Source organism: Canis lupus, chromosome 21, assembly GCF_003254725.2.
Source record: "Canis lupus dingo isolate Sandy chromosome 21, ASM325472v2, whole genome shotgun sequence".
NCBI classification, from domain to species: Eukaryota; Metazoa; Chordata; class Mammalia; order Carnivora; family Canidae; genus Canis; species Canis lupus.
Genome location: NC_064263.1, coordinates 5,208,236 through 5,229,906, shown reverse-complemented (window position 1 = coordinate 5,229,906; position 21,671 = coordinate 5,208,236). Strand labels below are relative to the sequence as shown.

The following is a 21,671-nucleotide window of genomic DNA, read 5'->3' as shown; positions in this document are numbered from 1 at the left end:
CTTCTTCTGTTCTTTCTTCCTGCTTTCAGGATTTTAGTGCTCTGTGTCTGATGTTTTCTGTAATTGATTCAGATCGTGAGGTGTTTTTTTTTTTTTTAAGATTTTACTTATTTATTCATGAGAGACACAGAGAGAGAAGCAGAGACATGGGCAGAGGGAGAAGTAGGCTCCATGCAGGGAGCCTGATGTGGGACTCGTAGATCGTGAGTTTTTTCATACAACATCATTCCAAGAAGTCAGTGGAAGACAGAACACTTGTGCATCTATCTCATCTACCCCAACGAGCCCAGGCCAGCAGTAGCCCAGGGAAGCACTCACAGACTGGCTGGAGATCTGACTTACTGGGCACTCAGTGGTCTGGAAACATTAGAGGAGTCCGTTTATGGGGCATATATGATTCTCTGTCATGGCCATGAACCATACTCCTTTTATAAGTCCTAGGGCTGATTCTCAGCAACTCTCTGTCCAATTGTAAAGCTGAGAGATCCTGGAGAGGCAGGGAAAGCACAGGTGTTTTAGGAGATTGCTACTCTTTTCTTATGCTGGTGGGACTTGTACTCATTCCAAAGTGTTGGTCAATTTGAGTATCAGGGGAACCCAGTTGGCAGAGAGAGTGCCCGCACACCATTCCAGGGTTGTCTTAATTATTTTGGGATTTGAACACAACTACTAAAGAGCTCTCACCTTTTTCTAAAATAACATAAAACACAGGCACCCCTGATGCCATGGCAGTGTGTCTCCTTCGTCTTCAGTGGCTTCTCTGACTTAACCAGGCAGTAAAGGTCCCTATCCTTCCCAGCCGCGTTCTCTCAGATTCCATTCTTCATTCTTCTTCAGGCTTTGAGCCCAGCAGGCTCCCAAGTATCCTTCAACCACATTCTGAGAATCTGACCCTGCTTTTTGCTTCTCCCTATCCTAATCTGTTTTTCCCATCACAAAAAAGGGATCTCCTTTTCATATCCAAACTTCAGATATATTACTTATTATCATTATTTTTTTAAATTTCTAAAATACAAAAGGTGATTTCAGTTTCAGGGCTTAGCATTTACCGTTCCCTTTCACTGGAATTCTGCACCTCCTCTGACTGGTCCCCTCTTATCAGAGCCAACTTCTTCTTTTCCTCTACATCTTCCCTTAAAGTGACCTGGCTGTAATTTCCCCAGGCTGCCCGGCTAAACTGTGTTCTCACTGTTGCTTTCCATGCCAACCTCTTGATGGTTTCATTTACAGTCCTTATTACGATTTCCAGATAGTTTTATGAATTTGTTTCCGATTTTTAAGTCCATCTTCCATGTTACAAAATAAACCCTAGAGAGGGAGGCTTGAGCCATGTCTGTCCTTCCTGACCACTGTAACTCATCCTTAGTGTAACCCAAACAAATACGAGATCAAAAATATTTTTAAACGATGGCAACATCAAACAACTAGAAGGAAACACTTCAAGATGCTGAAGTACCTTCTGCTGGTGGGACGATGAAGGGTTTTTCCCCCATTTTTTTCCATATGTCTGTGTTCTCTAATTTTTTTTTTTTGCATAGAACATATATCATCTATTTAATTCAGATTGAAGTGAACATGTTATCCAGTACATCTGTCCTTGCTCACCACCTTCCTCTGAGAATCTGACCCCACATCTACTGGTTGAGGGTTTCTGATCATAGGACATCCCATTTCCTCCAGCCTCAGTAGACTGGATCAAAGTAGGCATTTGACTCAAGCTGAACCAATTAAATGCTTTTCTAGTAACTGGGAATTGAAACGAGACCCTCTCGGCAGTCTCCATGCACTTGCCATGGAGATACATAGGCCTGTCTGTACTGGACTTGTTCTCAGCTGTGGACAACAAGAGACAGAGAAAGCAAGTCCACAGAGATGTGAAGCTAGGAGGAGAAACCGCACTGAGAGACAGAGAGAGAGAGAGAGAGATTCCTGAAGCTTTCCAATTCCTGGTTCCAGTACACTGGGAGACTCAATTATATTTCCTGTAATTGAGATACTCCGTACCTTTCAATAAATCTCCTCCTACCTTTTCTCTTCTCTTTCTTTTCTTTCTTTCTTTCTTTCTTTCTTTCTTTCTTTCTTTCTTTCTTTCTTCTTCTTTCTTTCTTTCTCTTTCTTTCTTTCTTTCTTTCTTTCTTTCTTTCTTTCTTTCTTTCTCTTTCTTTCTTTCTTTTTCTTGTCTTGAGATACTTTATAACAGCTTCTGTTACTTTCAACGAACACTTCTCAACTGAAACCAGCATGTAAGGAAGCCAGTCATTACATTCAACCTAAAGTTTTCAGAAGGTAAAGGCGCAGTTTTCTTGATTGATTAAAATCGAAAAGTCGAGCAGAGGCTCAATGCACACGTTTCTTTTGGTTTCTCTTTCAACTTTCCACTTGTGGTCGTTCACCCAGCTCCTCTCTGAAAGAGGAGCCTTATGAATTGTGAGTGAGGCTGCTGTTCCAGGGCAGCAGCGTGCTCACAGGATTTCCATTGTCTCCATGTACCTCTACCGTCCCCCCTTCTCCCAGCCAGGGGAGGTCCAGAGATTACATCTCCACTCGTTCTCCCCCTCCAAGCATCAAAACATCCTGAAACTAAGGCTTCCACCCCAATCGTGTTTAGACAATCCAGGACTGCAGCGTGCTAACCAGTTGGGGCACAGTCACCTGGAGACAGAGGGGGGGATGAGCAGAACTTTTAAGAGATCCTTGAAATTTAGGGCTGTCTTTAACTCCATTACAAAGGAATGTTAAGCAGCATTTAGAGGGAGTTTGGCAAAGTACCTGAAAGCCCCAAACAGCTGCTTTGATGTTCTTGGCATTGATGTCATCATTCTTTTGAAACTTTTGAAGGAATATTTTTCTTCTAGCAACTGTATCTAAGTTCAATATAGAGTGTTGACGTGTGTTTTCTCTGGTCTAACGTTAGCCTGAGTGACTATGAACCATATAGACAGATACTCCTTTGGAGAGGACCTCAGCTTTCACTGCAGCCTGTTTATTTTCACATCAAAGACACATCTCAGGGGAAATTGCTTAACTAGCTCTATGAAACATGAAGAGCTTTACAGAGATATTTGGTTATAATTGAAAAAACCAAAACCAAAACCTACACTCCCAGCAATTTAAGCCTTTCATGCCCGGAAATGAGAATTTATAATGGCAGATACAAAAGTTCCTTTGCTCTCCAGGAAGGTCTGAATGCAGACTTTTTCAAGCAGGAATTAAAATCCCACTCTTTGCCATACATTTATGGCAAATGATTCTTGATGAGTTAAATGATTTGCAAAAGAGGACAAATAAAGCCTTTATATTGTTTGCAGTTTACTCTTTGAAGCAATGTCCTATAGCTATCCAATGCCCCCACTTTGATCTAACTTGTTCAGCCCAGTAATTATATGACTGAGCTGAATTCTCCACCTGACAGGTTCCAATTCTTCATGTGTGGCCATATTCTTTGAAGAGGAAAAAAAAAAACCTACTTATACTGGAAAATAAAACTTTAAGCAAGTCAAAATGGTGTAGCCAGGGTAATTCTCTGTGTCAGAGTAGAAGGCTGGCTAGAAGGCCTTCTCCCATAGGATGAGAACCACTGTTTCTCAGTATATGCTTATGTTTTTCTCGAAATCTTTAACCAAGAATATGTTACAGTTCCTTTCTGTGAGTTTGTTTCATGATAAATCAACATTCATCACCTTAAAAAAAAAAAAAAAAAAAAGAGCAGAATTACTAACCTAGGCCTCAGGTATCTGCTAACTGACTGCTACCTGATAAGAAAGACTGTCTGCCCCATTATGAATGGCCATGGGATAACCAGGCAAGTTTTGCACCGTTCAGCAAAGAAACTGTTTACTGGGTTAATAAGTTTGCTGAAAATATAAAAGCATAGTCTTAATTCAGAAAGCTCCTAATCTTCAAACATATCACTGCTGTTTATTCCATTTGCCTTTTAGCACAATACAGGACAGATCCAGATGAAGAAAGCTCACCAACTGTAACCGTGGAAATTGCTTTTAATCTGGCATGTCAGCAGGAGTGATACCACTTGGACTGTAGCCCCCACCCCAAAACATACATTTCTTCCCGGTACCCCACTCACAGTTAATATCTTGTATCCACTAGTTAGATTTCCAGATGATAAAATACTTCCTTATCCATGACATTCTCTGCATTTGTCATGTCTCCATATACGCCATTCCAATCTCAAAATGGAATTTTCTCTTCGACTGGTGTATTTTCTTCATTATCCTTAAATCCCAACTCAAACTTATACTCCTTCTCAGAGCCTCGTCGTGATCACTGTTCTATTGTTTCTAGTCCTATAGGTTACTCTATCCACGGTTTGCTTTCCTCATGTATTTAGTGCTTGTGGCTTATAACTGTTATGATACCTCTTCAGTATCTCCAACAAGATTCAAGCAATGTCATGTGTCTCCTAATGCCTTTTGAGGCAACATATTGCTGTGGTCAAAGTGTGAGCTTTGGTGTCAAAGCTCAGATGTAAGTCCTGGCTCTGTACTCCACCAGACAGGAGGTTCTGGGTAGTTTATCTAATGTTCTTGGCCTTAGTTTCCTTCTCTGTATAATGGATATAATAGTTCCACTTCAGATGTTGTACTGAGTCTCAGATGAGACAATGTATATAATACCTGGACTCAAAAGGCAGCAAATAATGTTTTAATAAATACTAGCCATTTTTTATTTAGTTTTCAGGGTCCTTTCACAAGATTTAGATGACAGTTAAGCATATAGCAGGAAAGGAAGGGATCAAACAGCATTCATTCATCCAGTGACTGCTCCATAGGAGGCACTTTATATACATTTTCCCTTGGAATCCCTGCTTTCCTACTTACTAGCAGTGTAACCCTGGGAAAGTAACCCAACTTCTGTGCTTTCACTTTATCAACTGTAAAAGAGACATTACAACTGTACTTATATCATAAAGTTGGTGCACAGATTAAATGAATACATGTAGAGTGCTTAAAACAGTCCCAACACCCAGAAAGTGCCTAATGATACCAGCTTTTATTATTATTACTATTAAATTCTTACAACAACCTTGAGAGAATATATAAAGAACCTCATTTTATAGATGAGATAAATGAGACTACAAAAGGTTGCCCAGCTACCAATGGAACCAGATTTGCCTGACTGTGAAAACCCAGGCCTTTTATGAAATGTATTCTCTGGAGGAAACTCCCATTTTATGCTAGGGAATCATTCCAGAGAAGCACTTCAGTGACAACTAGGTCCTCAGGGAACTGTACATCACAGGTGAGGCTGACAGTGAAGCAGGCCTGGCAAGAGCAGTTAAGAGGTGAGGCTCAGTAAGATGTAGGACATGGCTTCTCTGGCTCAGTCACCATACCAACGAATGTGGTCCTAATCTTGAAGACCATAGGCAGACATCAAAGCATTTTAAGTAAGGAAGTGACTTGATCTGTAATGTAGTCTAGAAAAAAAACACTCTTAACAACCAAACAGTTGTGGGTGGATTGGAGATGGGACAGCATAAGCCAGAAGACTAATGAAGATGTCTCAGCATCAATAAAAGACAGTGAGAACTAGATGTGTGCTTAGGTGGTAGAAGTAGAAATGGCGATGATGGGAAAGAACTCAAGAAGCAGAAAGCAAATGAACTTTGATTAATTCCATGGGGGGAAGGAGTGAGGGCCAAATACAGATTTCTAGAGTCATGACCAAGTGGATGATGGAATCACTTGATGGGAAAAAGAATGTGGGGGGAGGAACATGTTTCCTAATGGAATGGTGGGGAAGCAAATGAGGGGTCTGAGTTTGAATCTGTTGGATTTGAGATGTTGTGGGGCATGGAAGTGGAGACATCCCCTTGCTAGCTTCAGAGTGAGAGGTGCAGACCAATCTCCATAGGTGGGGACAAATGCACAAAGTATTAGTTGAACGGATGTCATTGTGAGTGTCCAAATAGAGAGTGAGGAGTGAGAAGGGAAGGGACGGAAATGGAACTCAGGGATCTACTGAAATTTAAGGAGAGAGGAAGAGAGGAATAAAGTCAGGAGATGAGCAGCTCAAGGGCAGAAGAAGAAAGCCTCAGGAAAGGAGGCTACCTGGACAATCCCATATGTGACCTTAATTTAGCAAGTGATTAGACCCAATCCTGATGCTTTGAAATATCTTCAAATAAGCAAATAAGCAGAGGCTACCTGGACAAAGGCAGAGCTGTATCTCTTCCTTGGCATTTGATGATGGTTGGAGGAAGATGCCCAACTACAGTGTGTGCTGAGGATGGAATGGGAGGTCACTGGAAAGGGAAACAAGGTGGGTAGGTCATTTTCCCTAAATGCTAAGGAGAGAGAAGTTAGCAGCCATGGGGAGTCACAAAGAAAGCTGCCTTATCATTTTTGGTGTCCTTTATAGCAGCAGGTACAATACTTTGTATTTTGTAGGTACACAGTTAAACACTTTTGAATGGATGATTCTATCACCTGGCCTTATTTTTTCATTTTATCTCATTCATTTCTTCCATATTTTCTTCTTTTCCTTATCCCAGTAAGGGATGCAGTGAGGCTGCAGTTCCTTCTTTAAATACTAAATGGAAGGCCTGGAGTCTGCCTGTTTCTTCTGAAGTGGTTAAATAAATTATGTGTAATAGGAACTCTGGTGAATTTTCACAGCCAGCCAAGACATGAGGGGAACCAGGCCATGAGAAACATAGGTGTCATTGAGAAAGCAGAGGCATTGCATCTGGGTATTCTTCTGGTTGAGTTTCACATCCAAATGAATATGGGTAGGTAGGAAAATCCCACTCCGGGAACAGAAAAACTCTCCCAAGAGAGATGTAAAAAAAAGAGATGGATAGCATTGGGTGGCTTGAAGGAAACTTCCAGCAGTGTAGATTTTCAGGAAGTCTAAGGATGGTAAAAGCCTATTTAAAATGTTATCCTGCTTGATCTTGATATCCGAAGATATTTCAAAGCATCAGGATTGGGTCTAATCACTTGTTAAATTAAGGTCACATATGGGATTGCTTTTGACCAGACAGTTTCATGCTACCGAATACAAAGGATCTAATGAAGTTTGATCTTTGGATGCCTATCATTATGTATTATCAAGCCTATCATTTTCTCCATCAAAGAAAATAGAGTCAGAAAATAGGAGGAGGAGGTAGAGGAGGAGGAGGAGGGCGAGAACAATCCAACAACCCTTGATCCCACAATGCATCAATTGAGGCCATTCTCCATTCTCTGTGTTCACCTAGCAAGCGCACATCATTTCATTTCTTGCTTTGGCTTCCCATATTTTTAAACTTTCAATATCATTTAGTAATGTTCTTTCTCCCTTCATGATATGTAGTGTCACAGGTGCCTTTTTCTTTCTTTTTATTACTTTTGGCAGTAGAAAAGGAGATTTTTTTTCTCTCTCTCCCATTGACCTTTACCTATCCCTAGCAAATTCATTGCTTTATGACAGGAGCTAACACGGTCATACGCAGATGCAATTTATCTTTGCACACAGTTGGTCTGCGTGCATGTGTCTGTGCGGGGGTGCTTCTCTTCCATTGTTTGACTCCTTTTAACTCCACTCAGATCTCTCTAATCACAGTTTGGAATTCACCTGAATTTCCCTGCTGGGAGAGCTGAAAAAGCTGACATCAAGTTGCAAAGACCACAGCTCTGAAAAGGAAATAGCACATCTTTATCAGTGGGATACATTAAAAGATATGAATGTGAGGTTTTTAAGTAAGCTGCTGCATACGCATAACCTCTAGGTGCTTGACAGTGACACTGTTCCACATGTTGGCCATCTCCTCCATAATTAAAGAAATGCTTTGTGAGAGAATAGAGCTATTTGATTTGCACACTGCAACATTATTCTGAGAATGCAGAGCCCACAGCTTGCTATGCCCAATCCAAAGCGTGGAAATCGTTCATACAGATCTTTTCATGAGGCTGAGAAAGGTTCTGGCATTCTAGCTTCATTCGTCTCTGAGGGAGGAAATTTAATTTCTCATAATTTCTTACATGTCCATTCTCAAGGTTAGTCTTTTTTATTCCTTAAAAAAAAGTTGCTATAGCAACAACGACCTGTCACAGGTACTTCTTGAGTACTTACAAATGCTACTTTTAACAAGAGATACCTGGGCACATGGAAGTCTAAAGAGAAACATCAGCATATCAGTTGGAAAAGATTAACTAAACGGTGTAAAGAAAAATTTTTTGAAATGGAAACAAAAGCACGGATACTTGCATCAGATGGGGCACTGTGTACGTATCATGGCTGTTTCTCTACAAAAACACAAAGCAAACAATTCCACGGTGATCAGGCTCAGCAGGGCCTTGAGTGGGGGTGATGAAGGAGGAGGGACTTGAGTGGGAGGGACTCATTCAGGACATTCCCAAAGAGGGCCTGAAGTTCTGGTTTCTGATATGAACTCAGTGGCCATGTTGTGTGACATGTGGCATGACCTGAAGCAATGTTTAACTCAAGAGGGTGGTCTTGGGCCTGCTGCTCTGCGTTCTGGGAGTGCTAGTAGGGATCTGTGTCTCTCCTGCGGACAGTTGGACCAAAAAGCTGAGCCACTGGGTATGCTCTCTGACCTACCTTAAATGTCACCAGTTGTATCTGTGCTGACATCATTACAGTCTATGAAGTGTTATCAGGATACAGAAGCCAGCTGCAGAACCAAAAGAAGACTTGTTTTGATACACTTCTCTCCCCTCTGTGATTCTCATCCCTAGGCAGGAGGGGAGGCCTCTGGTCTTTCCCCTCGTGCCCAACCTTCACTCCCTATGATCATGTGTTTGATATCTATGCATCAGCCAAAATAATAATAATAATCCTTCCATAATCTTCTTGGCTTGAAGGAATAACTGACAAGACATTCCAAGGCTTAACCTATTGCTTTCTGTGGAGTATGACACATACCTGGCCTCATGGAAAGTGTCCTCTGAAAAAGCCAGAAAAGCAGAAGCCAAGTGTGTGAAAGCCACCAGGGCAACTGCTGAGAAGAAATGTTCAGCATTTCCCTCTGATTTTCCTCTGTGGGTTTGTCAGCAAAGGATCTGCCCTCCGCACTGGGGGCCCACTCTATGTTTGAGTCATGGAAAATCGTAGAGCAATAGGCAAGAATGCAGAAATATGTTTGGCTTCATCTTTTATGAACAATCTGAATTCAGTTTGCATTTTGCTGGGCAAAAACAAGCATAGTTTTTCCAGAAGATAAATAAGAAGGAGGAAGAAAAAGAGGAAAATAGAACCCAACAGAAAAGTCTTTTAAAAGACAAAAAGAAAACCAGTCTCTAGTTTTTTTCCTTCTCAGTGACAACCAAGGGATACTCACATTTAATCATGCTGTTAAGAAGAAAATATGCCAAGCCAAAATTTATATGAGGAGAATTTCACTGTTCTGCATTGTTTTATTTCAGACTACTAGTTACTTTGAATCTGTATTTTCAAATTCTTTCTTCAAGTATCTATGCCCTTAGGCAGACAAATTAACTCATTTTATACTGAGAATCTCATTACATCAAGTACAAATCCTAAGCCTGATAAAATGATTTACCCCCTCAATTTAACTTTTATTTTAGTCTCCTACCAGCTTTCCTGAAGTGGGTTTGCTGCCAAGCTATAATACTATTTTAGACTGAGTCATCCAGGCACACTGAACAGCTTTTACTCTGCCTCTAATGTTTCCCCAGCCCCGGTGTTTGAATAAAGAGAAAGTGTTCTATGGGTTTGCACTTAAATGGTTACAAATGATAAAAGAAAAGAAAAAGTGGAGGCTTGGATCCAGGTGTTTGGCCCTGAGGGAACACAGACTCTCCTTTCTCCCCATCTCTCTGGCCCCTGAAAGGGAGATGTAGCACCACTCTACTGATGCACTGGAACCACTGAAAGCACACGAAGGCGGCTGTGTACCTAAGTACACAATGTTTCATTTACTCATGGGGAGAAAATATTTGTAGTCACTGATAGAAGGTGTAGTTAGAGACAACTCCTGGAAAAACTTAAAATAAAAATAAAAGATAGGGCCAAGTCTTGTTCTAGCAAGTTGACATAACAGCACCAGACTTGCAGGATTTTGAAAAAAAGAATTAAAAGAAATCATATCTTCAGAGGGAAACACAGCTCATTTCTTAATCACACATACTTTGTGACAGGGCAAAAGCTATTCCAGACTGAGCTACATACCATAACTCTTGGTGAGGCAACAGTTGTAGACATACCAGATTTTAACTTCTGTGAGTAGTCACCATTTTATTCTGAACTTCTCAACTCCTGTTCCTTTTTACCTCTTTCTCCTTCCCCACTCAGAACCTCAGTATCAAATGAAGGCATGCAAGCCAATCCCCAGTATCTCTAGTTTTGCATGTCCCTTCTCTGTGTTTGGCTTCTGTAGATTGTGATCTCATATACTCAAATCCTCCCTAGACTCCTATTGATTTTTATTGTTGACTATGTGCATGGGAAAACCCAAAATATTTTTGGAAATAAAGAAGTAGCATCTAAAGTTTCAGAGAGAGGCACCTGGGGGGGGGGGGGCTCAGTTGGTTAAGCATCTGCCTTCGGCTCAGGTCCTGATCCTGGGGTCCTGGGATGGAGCCCCACATTGTGTGCCCTGCTCAGCAAGGAATCTGCTTCTCCCTCTCCCTCTGCCTCTCCCCCTGGCTTGTGCTCTCTCACTCTCTCTTGCTCCATCCCTCCTCAAACAAATAAATACAATCTTTAAAAAAATAAAGTTTCAGAGAGACCCCCACCATGAAAGGGAAATGTAAATATTTGAAAGTTTGACTGTCTTGCTACTGAATGGACTTCTCCAAGAGCTAGTTAAATGGCAGACTGGAGGGCCCTACTTAGGTGTCCTTGGCAGCAGAGGGGTTCAGGCCCCATCTATGGAGCTACTGTGGCTAGGAGTCAGTATGGCTGGAATGTGGAATGAGCCAATAATTCCAATCCCAACAAGAAAAGAAGTAAATTGGACTGGGGAGGATGGAGACGGGAAGAGGTAAGCACCTGGGATTAAGAAGACAGTGACCAGGGGATCCCTGGGTGGCTCAGCGGTTTGGTGCCTGCCTTTGGCCCAGGGCGCGATCCTGGAGTCCCGGGATGGAGTCCCACGTCGGGCTCCCAGCATGGAGCCTGCTTCTCCCTCCTCCTGTGTCTCTGCCTCTCTCTCTCTCTCTATGTCTATCATAAATAAATGAATACATAAAACTTAAAAAAAAAAAAGAAGAAGAAGACAGTGACCAGGATCTCCAGTGAAGCAGAGACAGAGAATGTGGAGCATCATTAGAGACCCACGTTGTCAGAGTTGTGTTTCTGCTGAGGTTCTGAATCAGGAAAACCAGGGGCAGGAGAGGACATTTAGGTTCATATGCTGGCATCGGCCACGACTGGGAATTTCATAGAGAGAGAAGAGTAGTAAGGCAGAGAGGGGTATATGGAATGTTTCATGGTGTGAGGTGAAGTTTCTTTCCTTTTCTTTTTTTCTTTTTTTTTTTTTTTTTTTTTTGTTATTTCACAAAACCTCCAAGTAGGCTCAGAAATTAAATTAATTAAGCTAATTAAGTTGGCCAATCTATGCCTCATCTGTAACCTCCTGTGGGGTGTGGTCAATACAATCATTGAGTCCCTATGTGTCAGGCTCTGTCCCACACATAGGAGATTTGGCTGTGAGCAAGCAGACAACATAGTCTCTTCCTTCAAAGACTCATTGTTGTCTAGTGGGAGAGACGTTGACACTGGGAGAGTAATTAGAAAAAGTCAGGAAGTAACAAATGCGCTGAAGAAATACGAAGCTGAGCAAGAGAAGAGGGTGTGTTATGTCAAACGGGATGGTCAGGGAAGACTGTTCTGAGGCCCCGATGGGAGCAGATGCCTGAATAAGAGGAGCGTGCCTCCAACCATTTCAATTCCCAGGGTCTCAAGTTGGGCCACTGAGAGGAAGGATGGACCAGATATTGAGACCTGAGCAGCATTTTTAGAAGCCCTGGAGAAACTGGCTTTGATGAATCCTCAGAGCTACCTCAGCAAACCATGCAAGTCAGACCTTGGGCCTGAGTGGTCTCCTGAAGGCTGATAAACTTTCCTTCCCACCCTGACAAGTCTGAGGCCAGGAAGCCAGGTGCCCACTGGGATTCCAATACAGCAACACAGGCAACAGAGAGGCACCACGCTCCCATAAAGAACATATGCTTTTTCAGTTGGAGAGGGCAGTGCCTCTTCGTCTCCCTTTACACTGCTGTTTAAAGCCTGCATAACACACTTCCACCTGCCATTCTACAGGCTTTTTATTCCTCGTCAGATGCTCACTGAATTATAGGGCCCACTGGATGGGTTCCTAAAGGGGACTCGAGGAACTACATCTTCACCCTCTGGGATGATAGGCCTGAGATGACAAAGATGCTGCTCAGATATTCCAACCTGAGCTGCAGAAGGGACACGTTGTGACCCTGAGGATTCTGATTCAGTTGGCCTCCCCAGATGGCCATGGGACCCAAACAGAGTCAGCCTGTAGCATAATGTACCTTTCCTGTGTTCATGTTGTACCCTCATCTGACATCATGGCAAGTGGGAGGGCCTGGCTTATGTATATGATTTAGAGACAGGTTTTGTGCTCAACTGTTAGGCTTTCTGGTGTTCAGCCACTGGGGCATATGGAACCAAGCTCTCATAATCTTTGCAGGATTAGGAGGATGAAGGTGGGAAAATGAAATAGGTTTCCAAAGTGTTTTTACCAAGCAAGTGATTCTTCTAGCTTGGACGTGCACTCCTATGTGGAAAACAGTGCTGATTCACATGTGTGGCAAAGAGGATGAGGATTTCAATTCTCAGTTTTTCAAGGGATCGCTAAGTAAGGGATCTGTTGAGTACCTCCTGAATGCAAGGTATTACGGTCACCATAAGAAAGATGCAGAGAAAAAAATATAATGCTGAGCACATTAAAATAGCAATAACAAAACCAGAGCTAAGTTACATTTTCTTTTTCCTTTTTTTAAAAAAGATTGTATTTATTTGATAAGGAGAGTAAGCAAGTGAAAAAGAAACAGAGCACAAGAAGAGGGAGAAGCAGCCTCCCCACTAAGCAGGAAGCCTGACATGGGACTTGATCTCAGGACCCTGGGACTATAACCAGAGCCAAAGACAGGCACTTAACCAACTGAGCCACCCAGGCACCCCATTGCATTTTCTCTTTAACAAACAAAGGCAAAGATGTCAGTAAGCAGTTAAGTAAGAGTTAATAAGAGGTAATAATAAATGGTGAATTGAACTGACCATCATGTCATCACTTGAGGTATCTGAATGAACTGGATTGACCCAGAAGGTCGAAGCCCGCCCTCTTTTTATGGGACTAAACAGAGACGATTTAAGATGAATGGGATTTTGCTAAGTGGAGATGTGAGAGGATGACATTCCAAGGGAAGTGAATCTGATGAGCAAATGTGGGGAGGTCAACACAATCTATGAAAGCTGCTAAGGCACGGGCACAGGACTAGCCTTGCTGTTCCATAATTGGATTGCCTTCAGAGAGTGACATGGCCTCGGACTCCTTGATGTTCTCAGTACCTGTCACACTACAGAAGCATTCTCGCACAGAGAGGGAGTTGTGGACTACTGTCCCGAGAATGAAATGGGCAAATAAGCAATCCTAAACATTTCCCCCACCACTGCCTTGACCATACATCATCTTCTGCTTACATCAGACTAGAAGAGTTTCAGCACAATGATGCTATGTAATCTGCCAAAAGCCCACCACACCCCAATGAGTAAATACTTAAAAATCCTATTTAACTGACCATGAATAAACTTGTGGAATCAGGGAACAACAGGAGGTATAACAAGTCTGGAAAGGACCTGAGAAATAATTTGGTCCAAGGCCCTGCCTTTTAATAAACAGGGAGCACCAAACCATCCCAGAGAGACTTCTCTTTTTAAATAGACACAGATCAAAGACTTCCACAACCTCCCTCATTCTGGCAAGAAAGAAATTTGATGGCTAAGGAAATGTCCTCTGTTTAACTTGACCAACATCTGTTAAAGCCACAATCATAAGTCACTGGCCCGGGCCACAGCAGACACAAAGTTGAGTTGTGTGCGATTCCTGTATTCAGGGAGTTAGTGTTCTGGCAGAAGAGGCAAGCGTATGCACGATTAACTTGAACTCAAGCCCACCAGGGGTAAGGGATCGGGAGAGTATGCTAAGCTCCAGGCTCTGAGAGGACAAAGTCCTTTTCAACTTTAAACTCCCTAGAGCCCAGGACAGTGCTTGGCATATAGGAACTCCTCAAAAAACGTTGGTTAAGCTGAGGAGACATACAAAAGACTAAAAAGAAATAAGAGGGAAAGATGGACTTACAGCAATGGCTCTGGAGCCAACTTCCTGGTCTGATTGAAATCTTACAGGGTGGCAAGAAACAAAGTGAGTCAAGAAGTGAGCAGGAAAAGCTGCCTCTTTCTTGCCCTTTAGTGGAATGTGTATGTCTGAGGAGTATCCTCATCATGATATTCCTGCATAATCAAAAAGAACAAAAAAATTCCCTTTTTGATTTGTTTCCTCCAATGCAAATGCATCCTCCTCCTTCAATTCTTCCTCATTGTTTCATTCCGTGTCTCTGCTTTTTCTCTGATCCCATGGATGCTCCGTATTAAAACAATTAGAAAACTTCTCATAACTCTGTTGACTCTTACAACTTGTAAAAATACTTCCAGTGGCTGTTAGGATATTTGACTTTTATGATAGCCCTAGGAGGTGGGTGAAGAAAGTAATAGTATTGTATCAGAAAGAGGAAGGAAGGTGTGACATTGTGGCAGACAGAACAATGTACCCCCTCCCCAATGTCTATGTCCTAATTGGTAGGACCTTTGACTATATTACCTTGTATGGTGAAAGGATCTTGAGATGTGGAGAGTATCCTGGATTATCCAGGTGGACTTGGTGTATCACAGTGGTCCATATAAGGGAAAATGGGAGAATCAGAGTGACGTGTGAAGATGCGACCCAGCTGGCTTTGAAGATGGAAGAGAGCCATGAGCTGAGAAGTGCTGGCAGCCTATAGAGGCTGGGAAGACCCAGGAACGGATGCTACCCTAGAACCTTCAGAAAGAACGCAGCCCTGCCAACACACTGATTTTGCCCATTGAGACCCATGTTGGACTTCTGATCTCCAGAACTGCAGTGTAATCAATCTGAGTTTTACATTTTTGGCCATCAACCTGTGGCAATGTGTCACGGCAGCGATAGGAAAAATAACATAGACGTAGTTTGATACCTCGCTGAAGTTCTCAGCAGAGCATACAATTATCAGAGCTGCATCTGGAACCCAGGCTTTATCAGCACCTAGCTCTGTCTTTTTTGGAGCTACCACATTTTCCTCTAATTACCCTTTTCTACCCAACCCCCCACTCTCTTCTTGATCCTGGCGCTTTGTTTCTTTTGGATCACTTATTGCAATTCATAATGATTTTCTTTTCTTGAGAAGTAGTTTCTGTATGTCCTCTCCCACCAGAATGCAAGCCCCATGAGAGGCCCTAAGTCTGTTCATCACTGAGTGCCTCATGCCTTCAGTAGACCCTGGCAAACAGTAAGTGGTCATTAATTATGTAGGGGAAAGGCATGCCCCCAAGCTACGGGAGGACAGCAACTGAACAGATGCACAGAAGCTGAGATGGTGGCCAGGGTCTGTTGCACTTGAAAGGTCAAGAGTGACCTGTGTGTGCTGGCTTCTCTATGAGGGAGATGAAAGTTATGTCATCAGTGGTGGTCCCAGATGGCCCACGTCGAGGCCCGCTCCACGAGCTCGGGCCTGAAGCCAGAAGCCCTCTTTTGGGTAGATCACACACTGGCCCTCCTCTTCAAAAAGCCTGCTTCCCAGTCCCTTACACATTTCGTTTCTACTCTGTGTCTAATTGTCTAATTGCTTTGGGATAATTATACCATTAACTCTTTGAAATGAATTAAAAAAAAACAAATCACACTTACGTAGGACTGGGGAGCCAGATGCCCAGGTGAGCAATTTTCAGCTACTTACATCTTCTCCTTCCTCTTCTTGCCTTTGTCCTCATTCTTTTCCTCCCTCTGACCTTCTGCATTAGAATCTCAGCTAAGTGTGGCCTAAGCATGCATACTTTTACAAGGGTCCTTAGGTGATTATGATGATCAGTGAGGTTTGGAAACCACTAACCTAGAGGATCAGGATCCTCAGAGACTAGAGGAGAAACCGAAGAATAAAGTGAAACAAATTACAAAGACCCCCGCGTTTGCTTAGTTCTTTCTTGCAAATTGCTCAAGGGATAGTGCCTTGCTTTCCTCAGTAATTCCAGGGCAAGTGCTGTGATTTTGAATCTATAAAATGGAAAAATGGTGCAAACAGAAGTCCCCGAGGCAACTAGCCAGATTCACCACTAATGAATATGCACTCATCTAAAGAAGGCCAGAGACAGAAGGGGGTGAAGGACAATTTGGATGCTAATCCAGGTCTCAGGCCCATTTCTGGAAGGAGAGAGAGGGCAAGAAGTATTGAAGCTATCTCTTTCACTCTGGTCCCAACAGAGCCCCCACTTCTGCACACCAGCCAGCCTGCAGAGAATGCAAATCCTCTCCTCCGCCCCAGGATGGCCTGGCTTCCTAGGAGGCTCCTGGATCATGATAAAATTGCCTCCATGGCAAATGGAAGCCAGGGCTCTCAGGTCCTGTGAGAAATAAGCAGACTCCTAGAGCTATCAGGAATATTCGTGACAGTGTATTTCCATCGATACGGAGAAGATGGTCAATACTTGTTCAATTATGAATTGAACTGCCTGCTCTGGGGGAGGCCATTAGTGCACATGGGCATGATGCCCCACTGCCAGGAAGGCAAGCCTTGTGTTCATGTAGCGTGTTACTAGCTGATGGCCAAAAGCAGTTAGCAGACACGTCCTTTGGTGCAGTGTGCATAAGCCCTCCATAAACAGGTTCTAAAGAAACATCGTATTATTTTTCACTTTACTTCGAATCTAAATTTCAGCTTCCCAAACCATTTCCTGTTAATCATAATGAACTCATCCGGCATTAACATAGAGTTGTGATTAATGGGCTAGTTCCCTGGTGGCCTTTCAATATCACAGCATGAGGCAGTCTTTCTGGCAACGTTAAGAACAGAGGAGAGGGACGCCTGGGTGGCTGAGTGGTTGAGCATCTGCATTCCGCTCAAGTCATGATCCCAGGGGTCCCCGGATCGAGTCCCGCATCGGGGTCCTCACAGGGAGCCTGCTTCTCCCTCTCCCTGTGTCTCTACCTTTCTCTGTGTATCTCTCATGAATAAATAAATCTTAAAAAAAAAAAAAAAGAACAGAGGAGAGAAGATTGTAAAAGAAGAGGTGGGAAACCAAGCCACTCTTAATTCTGTGCCTGTCCCGTATTCCTGTCTGCAGTGATTTTAACTGCTCTGATAGCTGACCTGGTAGTGGTACCCTGGGGCGACAGCACGGACAACCAAACATTTCTCCAGACGTGTACATACAGCCATCTTCCGCCTCCTGACTTGCAGATAATCTCTCTGGATTTCTAATGCAAGATCCTCTACTGGAGGGGAGAAATCCTATGGGTCTTTTATTTTTCCCCCTCGGAGCTCTCAAAACTCACCTGCTTTCTCCCCAGGTCACAGAAAGTCGTCAAGTCTACTTAAGAGCCCCACTGAGTATGGGTCTATGGAGCAGCCATGGATGGAGGGAAAGAAAATCAGGCAAAGGGGAGTGTCACGTAATTAACAAAGGTAGGATCCAGCAAATCTTTCAGGCAGGTGTGTGTGTGTGTGTGTGTGTGTGTGTGTGTGTGTATGGTTTTTGTTTTTCCAGAGAAAATATAAGTCAGTCATAAGAAATTCTATCTCCTTGGCTGCAGTAAACCATCACACCTGTAGGCTTTTACTTCTCACAGCAGACCCTGTAAAACTCAAGGCAGCAAATTGGAATTCTGTGTGGTTTAGAGGGAATGCAACCACAGATTCCAGCCAGGAGGGAAAAGATCAATTATCCCATTCTTTACATGCCTGGTCTCGTACCCAGAAAGCCCCGTGTAGGTGAAACGTGAGCCACAATCACGGCCAGGGCAGGAGAAACATAAACACAAATGCACATTATGCACAGCGGATGCCCTTTGTGGTGTTGGAGCTGGAACAGCGGGTCTAATATCCATTGCCTGATGGGCAGGATGAGCAAGAATTTCTGACAGATGCCATTCCCTTCCAGGGACCTGAGCTGACCCATGTATGGGCTTAACCCATCTGTTCAAACCCATTCATTGCTGGGGGTCCAGGCTTTTACTCCAGGATACATTTATGCATTGGATAACCAAGGAGGTGTCAGAGTCTGAGATGGGGAGATGCCCATCTCTGTCTCTCGCAGGATCTATAACTGCCCTCACTGTTCTATTTTTTCTCTCGACCCCTCCATGCCACTGACTGCAGTTGTTAGTAGCTCCTGAGTGGGCCCCTGAAGCCAGGAACCGCCAGATCTCTGAAAAGTGTCACCAGCATTCACCTGGGCGAGGTGTGGCCGAGAGATGTTTAAAATCTTTTTTTCCTGGTAATCACACATGTGCCCATTGCTACAGTTAGCTGAGTTCCTCCAGGTCAGGGAGCTTGTCTGATTGGTCCCTGTGTCCCAGCACTTCACATCATGTCTGGCACCTAGTAAGAGCTCAATAATGCCTGTTGACTAAAGAGGCTGGCAATCTGCCATTTGCCCTGGACATGTTTAATAGTCCACATGCAACTGGTTTTGTGGTCACATGCAGTGCCCCTCAAACGTGCTAGGAGACTTCTGTCCTCTGGAGGGGAGACAGATTCAGATATGACATTTTTAGGTTCAGCTCTAAGACAAACCTTGCAAGAGTCATTCAGGGTCTGTGTGGGATCACCAGGTGCTGGGGTGGCAAATAGGGGGAGAAGAAGCCGTTGTGGCCTTTACGCAGAGGAGGACCATCTAAGCCGAGGGACCGTGTGCAAAGAGAAGAAGGGAGGCAGAAAGACACAGGCTTCACAGGCAGGGATTAGGAGTCACCATAGGAAACAACAGGGCATAGAAAGGACTGTCCCAGCTCTGTTGGGCCACTGGTTCCCTCCTGCTTCCCCTGAGGCCCTGCTTGTACCAGGATTCCAGAGGGCATTCGTCCCTCCTCCCACACCCAATAGTCCTGTGCTCGGTGTATGCCTGCGTGGAGGCCTGGCCCTGCCCTTAGCACTCACAGTGAGGCTGGAAGGGCGGCATGCAAGCTGATTAGGACACCAAGAGCTCCACGAGTTGCCTCAGATGGGGTCTGGCAGGAGGACCACCTGAGGAGGAGAAAGGACGGAGTCTAAATCCTGGCTTTATTACACCCTCTTAGCAAATCAACCCCAGGTTCCCCATCTGTAAAACGTCCATCACAGCACCTGCTCTGCCGAGCACACATGGTTAAGGACATTTAAAAGGCTAAAATGCTGTAGGCGCCAGGTCTTCTCATCATCACAATGATTTTGTCTATTCTAAGTCAAACACGTGTGTGAATGAGAGCAAGGGGGAAGGAGGGGGAATCAGAGAGGGAAGAGGCTGCGCACGCGTACATGTGCATACATTTAGTGAAAGGACCTGAGGGGTGGGGGGAAGGAGGGGGGGTTGCAGGACTTAGAAGAGTAAATGTGAAACCAGAAAACAAACACTAAACCTTCCATGGTTTGCTAAAAGCAGCTGCTGTGTGTGAAGCTCAGATGTAGCTTTCTAAAGATACTCTCGATCCTGGGCTTCTTTTCCTTCCTTGTTTCCTCTTCTGCCACCCCTGGCCAAGAATTTGGATCCATGATTACGTATCACAGGAGCCCCATTTTATTATTCAACGATTGCCTCTTGATAAAGCATTATCTGCCTGTGGCCATTAAGCCACCACTTAGGAAGAAGAAATGTCATTGCTGGCTTTTCCTAAGGGGGTTAATGAGCTGCCCTTGGATGACCTGGAAAGTTCATTATTTATCCAGATTCCTTGGGGAGCGGGGGGGGGGGGGGGGGAGGACAGGGAAGCGAATAAACAGAGAGGAGAGATAGACACTGAACAGGGACTGTTTATGGCTCTTGGAGCAGCAGCACATTGCCTTATACAGGATGACCTTTAGGCTGTGAGGCCCCTGAGTCACAAGGCACAGACACGGTGCAGAAATACTTCTGTTGTCCAAGTCTTGGGCTCTGGGGAGTTGATGGAAGAAGAGGCAGGACAGGTAGGAAGGCCGCTTCTAACATGATGGGCAGCTGCAGGTGGTGGCAGGTTCCAACCCCAACTGGGCCAATGCCCATTTCCTGCAAGAAAGCTCTCACCTCTGCATGTCCGGTCTCCCTGGGCTCCAGGCTGTGCACAGGGGAGGCCCCAGCAGGTTCCCCAGGACACATGCTGCCTTGGCACACACATTTTGAAATCCTAAATGAATCAGTACTATCTGTCTATTCTCTGTGTCATGAACAGTTTGTGTTATTTATGACCTCCAGCAGCCCTTGACATGTTACTAATGGTGAAGTGAGAGGCAATGAGTAAAGGTCCTTCAGCGAGAGAAGCATAAAATGAGGCCCTTAATCATCTCCTCCTTCCTTTCCTTGTCATATTCCAGATTGGCTTTTTTCTTATACTCTATGAGGCCAGGCAATGATGGGAGGCAGGCCATGAGGCTGAAGAGAAAAATAAGGGATTGAGGTGTTTTTTTTAAAAGGATGATTACCTGCTAGGAAGCAAGGGGCATAGGTTCTAGTTTGGCTGTGCTGGTGCACAGAGGCCCACGGCCATCTCCAGCCTACAGAGACTTCTAGCTCATGTGCAGAGATGGGGCTCAGACTTCAGGTAGAGCCCTTCACGGGACACCAGGAAAAGCCTTCCTTCAGAGAGGAATGTTTCTACTGAGAGATGGACTTGTGAGCCCTACAGGAGCATCTGTGGGGGCCAGGCTCTTATGTAGGGAGGTCCGAGGGGCCCAGCACGTGAGCCCTGGTCAGCGGCAACCTAGAGGCTAGGTGAATTGATTAACTGTGTGGGAATAGAGGTAAAATGTTATGAGAGAAGTGAAACCAGCTAAAAGGAGCAGGAGAGAAAGCAAGTACCGTGTCAGGGTTTTGGGCCGAGAAGTTATTTTAGACTGAAAATTAGAGAAGGCATCTGACAGTTATATTGTGCTTGAGTTACACCCTGGAGACTGGGAAGCACTTGGAAAGTGTGGAGAAGAATATATAATCCCTGCAGGGATACAATATAAACCTAATTTACACATTCACTCATTCATTCATTCATTCGGCAGATACTAACCAAGTGGCCCTTGTGCACTGGCCCCCCACGTGAGGCCCTGAAGATGGCACAACACAGACCCAGTCCCTATCCCTATGGCCCTCACAGCCTCACCCCCACAGAAGTCAGCTCACAGCCAATGCTGCAACAGAGGCATAAACCCCATGTACCTGGAAGACAGGGCAAGGACCTAATTCTGATGAGGGTGATTAGGAAGAGCTTCCCAGAGGCCAATCCCATTTGGGCTGAGCCAGAAGGATTCCAGTCTGGGGGACCAAGAGATCAGCTCAAGGTAAGGATGGGCACAAGTGACTCACAGAGGAATGAGGATGCCGGGAATATGTGAGAATCAGTAAAACCAGGTTATGGGGTATATGGTCCCTGTGCTAGGGCACCAGGTAGGCAGAGGGCAGACCATGCCTTGCATGCCACG

General features: G+C 44.2%; 1 protein-coding gene and 1 long non-coding RNA gene across 3 annotated transcripts in view; one reads left to right on the top strand and one right to left on the bottom strand.

Annotated features, from left to right (window-relative positions):
* MAML2 (mastermind like transcriptional coactivator 2) overlaps positions 1-21,671 on the bottom strand; it is a 343,007-nt gene that overhangs the window by 119,569 nt on the left and 201,767 nt on the right. The gene's annotated exons all lie outside the window — the stretch shown is intronic.
* Positions 1-21,671, top strand: part of LOC118351831 (uncharacterized) — a 41,978-nt gene that overhangs the window by 3,153 nt on the left and 17,154 nt on the right. The window contains exon 2 of the long non-coding RNA XR_004807975.2: positions 17,600-17,714. This is a non-coding gene — a long non-coding RNA (uncharacterized LOC118351831). The remainder of the gene's footprint in view (positions 1-17,599; positions 17,715-21,671) is intronic.